Source organism: Cynocephalus volans, chromosome 13 (assembly GCF_027409185.1).
Source record: "Cynocephalus volans isolate mCynVol1 chromosome 13, mCynVol1.pri, whole genome shotgun sequence".
Lineage (NCBI taxonomy): Eukaryota > Metazoa > Chordata > Mammalia > Dermoptera > Cynocephalidae > Cynocephalus > Cynocephalus volans.
Window position 1 is genome coordinate 102,264,195 of NC_084472.1, and position 9,170 is coordinate 102,273,364.

Genomic DNA, 9,170 nt, shown 5'->3' on the forward strand with positions numbered 1-9,170 from the left:
TGCCAAACTGTCTTCCAAAGTGGCTGTACCATTTTGCATTCCCACCAGCAATGAATGAGAATTCATACTGTTCCAAATCCTCGCCAGCATTTAGTGTGGTCAGTGTTCTGGATTTTGACCATTCTGGTGGGTTGTAGTTGTATCTCATTGTTCTTTTAATTTTCTTTTCCCTGATGATATATGGTGTGAAGCATTTTTTCATACTCTTATTTTCGATCTGTATATCTTTTAGTGAGGTTAAGGTCATTGGCCCTTTTTTTAATCACTATGTTTTCTTATTGAGTTTAAAGAGTTCTTTGTATATTTTGGATAATAGTTCTTTATCAAATATTTGTTGTGCAAATATTTTTTCCTAGTCTATGGCTTTTATTCCCATTCCCTTGACAGTGTCTTTCATAGAGCAGAAATTTTTAATTTTAATAAAGTCAAACTTATTCTTTCTTTCACAGATCATGCCTTTGATGTCATAGCTAAAATGTCATCACCAAACCCAAGGTCATCTAGATTTTTTCCTATGTTATCTCCTAGGAGTTTTATAGTTTTGTGTTTTATATTTAGGTCTGTGATCCAATTTGAGTTAATTTTTATGAAGGGTATAAGGTCTGTGTCTGGATTCATTTTCTGGCATGCGGTTGTCCACTTGTTCCAGCACCAGTGGTTAAAAGACTCTCTGTGCTCCACAGCCTTTTTTCCTCTGCTGAAGATTAGTTGACTATATTTATGTGGGTCTATTTCTGAGCTCTCTATTCTGTTCCATTGATCTATTCCTCTATTCTTTTGCCAAACACACTGTCTTGATTATTGTAACTTTATAGTAAATCTTAAAGTCAGGTAGTGTCAATACTCCAACTTTGTTCTTCTCCATCAATATTATGTGGGCTATTCTGGGTCTTTTTCCTCTCCATATAAACTTTAGACTCATTTGTCAATATTCACAAAATAACTTGCTTAGATTTTGATTGGGATTGCATTGAATCCATAGATTAATTTGGGAAGAACTGACATCTTGACAATATTTAGTCTTCCTATCCATGAACATGGACTATCTCTATATTTATTTAGTTCTTTGATATCTTTTATAAAAGTTTTATAGTTTCCCTCATATTGATCTTATACATATTTTGTTAGATTTATACTTAAGTATTTCATTTTTAGGGGTGCTAACATAAGTGGTATTCTGTTTTTAATTTCAAATTCCACTTGTTCATTGCTGGTACATAAGAAAGCAACTGATATTTGTGTAGGAACACTGTATCCTGCATCCTTGCCATAATTGTTTATCAGTTCCAGGAGATTTTTTGTCAATTCTTTTGGATATTCTACATAAACAATCATGTTGTCTGTGAACAAAGACAGTTTTCTTTCTTTCTTCCCAATCTGTATACCTTTTCATTTCTTTTTCTTATCTTATTGCAGTAGTTAGGACTTCCAGTATGATGTTGAAAGCAGTGGTGAGCGGGGCTATCCTTGCCTTGTTCCTGATCTTAGTGGGAAAGCTTCTACTTTTTTACCATTATGATGTTAGCTATAGGATTTTTGTAGATATCATTTATGAGGTTGAAGAAGTTCCCCTCTATTCCTAGTTTACTGAGAGTTTTTATTGTGAATGATATTGGATTTTGTCAAATGCTTTTTATGTATCTATTGATATGATTATGAAGTTTTCTTCTTTGGCCTGTTGAGGGGATAGATTACATTAATTGATTTTCTAACGTTGAACCAGCTTTGCATACCTGGGATACGTCCCACTGGTCATAGTATATAATTCTTTTTATACATTGTTGGAATTGATTTGCTAATATATATTTTGTTGAGGATATTTTGCATTTATATTCATGAGAGATATTGGTCTACAGTTTTCTTTTATTGTGATGTCTCTGTCTGGCTTTGGTATTAGGATAATGCTGGCCTCATAGAATGAGTTAGAAAGTATTCCCTTGCTTTTATCTTCTGAAAGAGATTATAGAGTATTGGTATAATTTCTTCCTTAAAAGTTTGGTAGAATTCACCATGAACTAATCTGGGCCTGGTGCTTTCTGTTTTGGAAGTTTATTAATTATTGTTCGAATTGTCTTAATAGCTATATGCCTATTCAAATTGTCTATTTCTTCTTGTGTGAGTTTTGGCAGATTGTATTTTTCACAGAATTGGTCCATTTCATCTAGGTTATCAAATTTTTGGTCACAGAGTTGTCTACAGTATTCCTTTATTATCCTTTCACTGTGGTTTTAATTTGCATTTTCCTGAGGGCTAATGATGTTAAACATCTTTTTATGCGTTTACTTGCCATCCATATATCCTCATCATAGAAATTTCTGTCCATATCTTTTGCCCTTTTTTTAAATTGGCTTTTTTAAAAAATATTGAACTTTGAGAGCTCTTTATGTGTTCTACATACTAATGGTTTGCAAATATTTTTTCCCAGACTGTAGCTTGTCTTTTCATCATATTAACGAGGTCTTTCACAGAGCAAATGTTTTCAATTTTGATGAAATCCCACTTAACAATTTTTCCTGTTGTGGATTGTGCTTTTAGTTTCAAGAGTAAGAACTCTTTGTCTAGCCCTAGATCATTGAAGATTTTCTTCTATGTTTTAGTTCTAAAAACTTTATAGGTTTACATTTTACATTAAACCTATGATCCATTTTTAGTTAATTTCTGTACAAGGTGTGAGGTTTAGGTCAAAGTTTATTTTTTTGCCTGTGGATGTCCAATTGCTCCAGTGCCATTTGTTGAAAAGACTATCATTCTTGTCAAAAATCAATTAAGCATATTTCTGTGGGTATGTTTCTGAATTTTTTATTCTATTCCATTGATGTATGTGTCTATCTCTCTGTCAATACCACACTACCTTGATTAGCGTAGCTATATAGTAAACCTTAATATTGGATAGAATGATTCCTCCCACTTTATTCCTTGTCAAGATTATTTTAGTTATTTCAGAGCCCATTCCTTTTCATGTACATTTTAGAATGTTTCTTTATGTATACAAAAACCTTGTCAGGGTTTTAATGGAAATTGTATTAAGTCTGTAAGTCAATTTGGGAAGAATTGAAATCTTTGCTATGTTGGATCTTTCAATCTATAACACAGTACATATTTCCATTTATTTAAGTTCCCTTGGACCTCTTTCATCAGTATTTTGTAATTTTCAGATCGTGTTTTATATATATCTAAATATTTAATTTTATTTGAGTGGTACAAAGTGTCACTATATTTTAACTTCAGTATCCATATATTTATTGTAATACAGAAATGCACAAAGTTTTTTTGTGTGTTGATCTTATATCCTAAATCCTCACTGAATTCACTTATTAGTTTTAAGAGGTTTTTTTTAGATTTCTTGGGATTTTCTACATAATCATGCTATCTGCAAATAGAGATAGTTTTATTTCCTCCTTTCTAATTTACATACCTTCTATTTGCATACCTCCTTTCTAATTTACATACCTTCTTGCCTATTGCAACAACTTCCATTTTGAATAAGAGATGTGAGAGCAGGCTTTCTTCCTGATCTGAGGAGAAAAACATTCATACTTTCATCCTTAAGTATGATGCTAGCTCTAGTTTTTTTGGTTTTTGTGCTTTTTTTTTTGTAGAGGCAATTTACCAAGTTTAGGTATTTTCCCTCTATTCCTAACTTGCTGATTTTATCATGAATCAATATTGGATTTTACCAAATGTTTTTTCTGTGTCAAATTGATGTGGTCACATGATTTTTTCTTCTTCAGCTTTCAATATGGTAGATTATATTGATTGATTTCTAAATGTTGAACCAGCCTTGTATAACTAGAATAAATCCCACTTAGTTATGGTGCATAATTTTTTAATATATTGCTGTATGCAGTTTACTAATAATTTGATGAGGTTTTTGCATTTAAATTCATGAAAAAATATTGGTCTGTTGTAGTCTTTTGTTTGGTTCTGTGCTGTCTTTGTCTGGTTTGGGTATCAGGGTAATACTGGCTCCATAAAATGAATTGAGAAGCGTTCACTCCTCTTCTATTTCTTGGAAGAGATTGTGTAAAATTGGTGTTAGTTCTTCTTTAAATATTTGGTAAAATTTTCCAATGAAACTATCTGAGCCAGAAGATATTTGGTGCGGAGGGAGGTTGGGGAAGTAAATTTTTTAGAACAGTTTACTTTTACAGAAAAATTGGGAAGATGGTACAGAAAGTTTTCATATATCCCAACCTAGATTCTCCTATTACTAACATCTTAGATTAGTAGGGCACATCTGCTAATATCGATACATTAATGAAAGTCCATACTGTATTCAGATTTCCTTAGTTTTTACCTAATGCCCTTACTCTGTTTCAGAATTCCATCCAGGATCCCACATTACATTTAGTTTCCATGTCTCCTTGGGCTCCTCTTGGCTGTAACAGTTTCTCAGACTTTCCTCATTTTCGATGAGCTTAACAGCATTGAGGAGTATTGATCACATATTTTGTAGGATTTCGCTCCATTGGAATTTGTCTGCTTTTCTCATGATTACACTGATGGTATGGGTTTTGAAGAGGAAGACCACAGAGGTAAAGTGCCATTTTCATCACATAATATCAAAGATACATATTGTCAGCATGATTTGCCACTGCAGGTCATGACCTTGATCACCTGGCTGAGGTTCTGTTTGTCAAGTTTCTCCACTGTAAGTTTACTCTTCCTTCTCCCCACTTTCCTCTCTGTACTCTTTGGAAAGAAGTAACAACATGTAGCCCACACTTAAAGAGTAGAGACTTATGTTCCCCCTCTTTGAAGGCAAAGTATGTACATAAATTACTTGAAATTCTTCTCATGAGAAATCTGTCTCTTCTCCACCATGTATTTACTTACTCAATCATTTATTTATATAAGTATGGTTTCACAGAAATTCGTTTTAAACTTCAGGTTATAATCCAATATCATTTTATTTATTCTGTTGTTGAAATTGTTCTAGCTTAGTCATTGGCAGCTCCTTCCGCTGGCTCCTGTGTCTCTTTGACATACGCATCAATGTGGGTTTGGTTTTCAGAGGGTGCCATGGGAGAGCTTTAATTATAAATTAAAATTTTTTAATGGTTATGTGGCTATTTAGATTGTCTGTTTCATCTTGGTTGAGTTTTGGCAGTTTGTGGTTTTCAAAGAATTGGTCCATATCCTCTAAGTTGTTAAATTTATGAGTGCAACGTTGTCCATCCACAGGTTTGCTTGATTATCTTCTTTCATGGCTGCAGGGCCCATAGTGGTATCTCCCACTTCATTCCTGATATTGGTGATTTGTGTTTTCTTTCTTTTTCTTTGTCTTTTTTTGCTAGAAGTTTATCCATCTTTGTTATTTCAGAGAGCCAACTTTTTGTTTCATTAATTTTTCTCTATTGTTCTCCTATTTTCAATTTCATTGATTTCTGCTCATTTATTATCTCCTTTTTTTGTTTGCTTTGAGTTTATTTTGTTCTTCTTTAGTTTCTTCAGGTAGGAACTTAGGTTATTGATTTGAGACTTTTCCTCATCATTTTTAATATGAGCATTTAGTACTATAAATTTCTCTCTCAGCACTACATCAGCCACCTCGCATATTTTGATACATTACATTTTTCACTTTCATTCAGTTCTATATTTTTTTAGTTCCTTTGAGTCTTTCTCTTTGACCCATGGATTACTTAAAAGTGTGTTATTTAATTACCACATTTAGAGATTTTTCTGTTGGCTTTTTATTATTAATTTATAGTACAATTCCATATGGCCAGAGAACATGCTCTGTAGTATTTAAATTCTTTTAAGTTTATTGATGTTTGTTTTATGGTCCAGGATATGATCTATTATGGTGAGTGTTTCATGGGTGCTTGGAAAAAAATGTGTTTTCGTTGTTGTTGGGTGGAGTGTCCTGTAGATGTCAATTAAATCCTGTTGGTTGATTGTGGTATCCAGAACTTCTATATTCTTGCTGATTTTCTACCAGTCTAATAGTTCTATCAGTTGCTGATGTGCATATTGAAGTCTCCAACTATAACTGTGGATCTGTGTGTTTTTCCTTTTAGCTCTATCAGTTTTCACTTCATGTATTTTAAGACTCTGTTGTTTGGTTTATACACATTTAGGGTAGTTATATCTTCCTCAGGGACCAATCCTTTCATCATTACTTAATGTCCCTCTCTGTCTCTGATGACTTTCTTTTGTCTGAGGCCTATGTTGTCAGATAGAAGAATCACTCTTGACCTTTTTCACTAATGTTTGCATGATACATCCTTTCCCATCCTTTTACTTTCTGCCTGCTTATGTTGCTGAATTTGGTGTGTTTCTTTTCAGCAGCATGTATTTGTGTCATGTTTTTTATCCATTCTGCCCATCTCTGTCTTTTGATTGATGTAGTCAGACCATTATATTTAAGGTAATTACTGGTATGTTAGTGCTTAAGTTTGCTATTTCATTGTTTGTTTCCTCTGGTTTTTATTCCTCTGATTCTCTTTTCCTGCCTTTCTGCAAGTTACCTGAATATTTGCTAGGATTCCTTCTTGATTTATTTATAGTGTTTTTGAGTGTATCTCTTTGTATGGTTTTTGTAGTGGTTTCTCTGGGTGTTACACTTACCAACTCATGACCAATCTTCCATGGGCCATCTTGGAGTACTTTAAAGCTAATCCCAGACATGATATCACTTAATCTGTAAACATTTCAGAGTGTATCCCTAATACTTTAACAGTCTATTGGTATCAACACTTTATCATTTTGAGTATTATTCTTCAGTAATAGCAGTAATTGTGACAAGTCTTTCACAATGTGTCCACATTCTTAAATTGTTGCTACTAATGGCAGATATGAGATGCCTATCTAGGGTTAAAGCAGCCATTATCCTCTTCTGGTTCCAAAACACTTGAATTCATAACACCCACCGTACTTTATAGATTTCGTGTGGCCCAAGATTGTTATTGAAATTGAAGTGAATAAAAACCAGGTTGAGTCCTTGGCAAAATGCTGCCATTCCACTCATATATTTGGATGTCAGGGTGCCATGGCACAGTGGCTGGTCTGGGAGTCAAGAGGCCTGAGCTGTTCTGCTGTTGCCACTAATGAGCTATGTGACCTTGGGGAAGTCACTTAAATCCTGGAACACAATAGCTGACATGCAATTGCAAGAACTAGACCTGATGAGCTCTGAGAGCCCTTCCTACTCTAAAAATATTCCATGTGTTGCAAAGCCACAGTTAAGTTCCATGTGGTTAACTAATCGCTGCAGCATGAATCAAACACTGTGGTTCTGCTTGACTAGCATCAGAGCTTATAGTTAAACCAGGCAAGAGGCAGCCTTGTGCTCAGCCCTGTTTCACTATCCCTTTGCAGTGTTTCCTGACTATGCCTCTTCGTTTCCATCCTCGTTACCAGCACTGTTATTAAGGTCCATCACAATAATCTCCTCATGGGTATCCCAGCTTTCTATGTCTTTCCCAGAAATTTGCCATCCATCTTGCAGCCAAGGTGTATTAATCCACTTCTGTCATTTCTAATTAAATACCTGTAACTGTATAGTTTGTAAGAAAACAAAATTTATTGCTTACAGTTTCAGAGGCTGGAAATCCTAAGTTCCAAGGTAGTGACCCTTCACAGCAAATCAGGGTGTCACATGGCAGATAGAAGAAACAGAGAAAGGGCTAACTCCTAACTCTTTTTCCTTTTAAAGCACTCAGAACCATGCCATGACCACCATTAAACCATCAATGGGTAAACCCATTTACTTGGGCATAGTCCTTACAATCTAATCACCTCTTTAAAACCCTCTTAACACTGTCATAGCCGGGGTTAAGTTCCTAATACATGGACTTTGAGGGACACAATTCAATCCGCAGCACAGAGTTATCTGAGAATTGTAGATTTATCAAAGGTTAGATTGAAGGAGACCTTAGAAAGCAGCTCCTCCAGAATTTCCCGAACCTTGTTCTTTTTAAGAGCTGATGTACACACACACATAGATACATGTGATTCTGTGGTGTAAGTCACTTTTGAAAATTCTGTATTCCCCTCTTGGAGATTCACAGCTCACTGTTGTATATTCAAGGCTCTGAGAAGTCCTCCTATAGGGAAACCCTCTTAATATTGTTTGGTCTAGAGTTCCTTGGACTAATTTGATCACAAAACTTTTTTGGTTACCACAAATTATCTATTAACATATCTTAGAACTAGTATTCTGAGGAACATAGTTGCAAGATGCTTATTAGTCCATTTTCTAGATAAAGTATTTAGGTTAGGAGAACATAAGTGATTTGTGCAAAGTTACAAAACTACTTAGTGGTACAGCTGGGTCTAAAACTCTGGTTTCCCAAATCCTTGATAGTCTAGTACTCTTTGCATTATACCACATTGTCACCTATGAGCCAGGTCCTAAGGCTGCTGAAAAACAACAGGAAATGGACTTCTTTTTTTGTCTTACATGACCAGTAAGGGGATCGCAACCCTTGGCTTGGTGTCGCCCGCACCGCACTCAGCCAGTGAGCGCACCAGCCATCCCTATATAGGATCTGAACCCGCAGCAGGAGCGCCGCTGCACTCCCAGCACCACACTCACCTGAGTGAGCCACGGGGTCGGCCCAACAGGAAATGGATTCTTAAAATATTTTCATTATAAAATATTTCTACACATACCAGTTCTTTATAACACAAATGTGGGGTATAAGATGATATTAACATAAACACTCATGTATCCATCACCCAGCTTAAGAAGAGTATTATAAAAACCTATGAAGCGCTCTGTAGACTCCTCCCCAATAGCACCACCCTATGTATATCATTGAGCTTACCACATACTTGCTTTTCTTTATAGTTTGACTGCATAAATAACCCCCCTAAAATATGAGGGAACTTCAAAAAGTTCATGGAAAAATAGGATTAAAACACAATGCAAATCTTTCCATGAACTTTTTGAAGTGCCCTCATACGTTATTCTTTTTCACATACTTGGAAACTTTAATTAATGGTGTTACCGTAGCATTCCTCTGCAACTTGCAAAGTTTTGGTCATTTATTTTGTGAGATTCATCCATAGTGATAAGTGTAGCTATAACTCATTTATTGCTATGTAAAATTCCATGGTGTGAATATACCACAATTTATTTATTCATTCTCCCATCGATTTATATTTGAGTCATTTCCTTCTATCTTAGTCTGTTTGTGCTGTTATAACAAAATACCTGAGCCTGG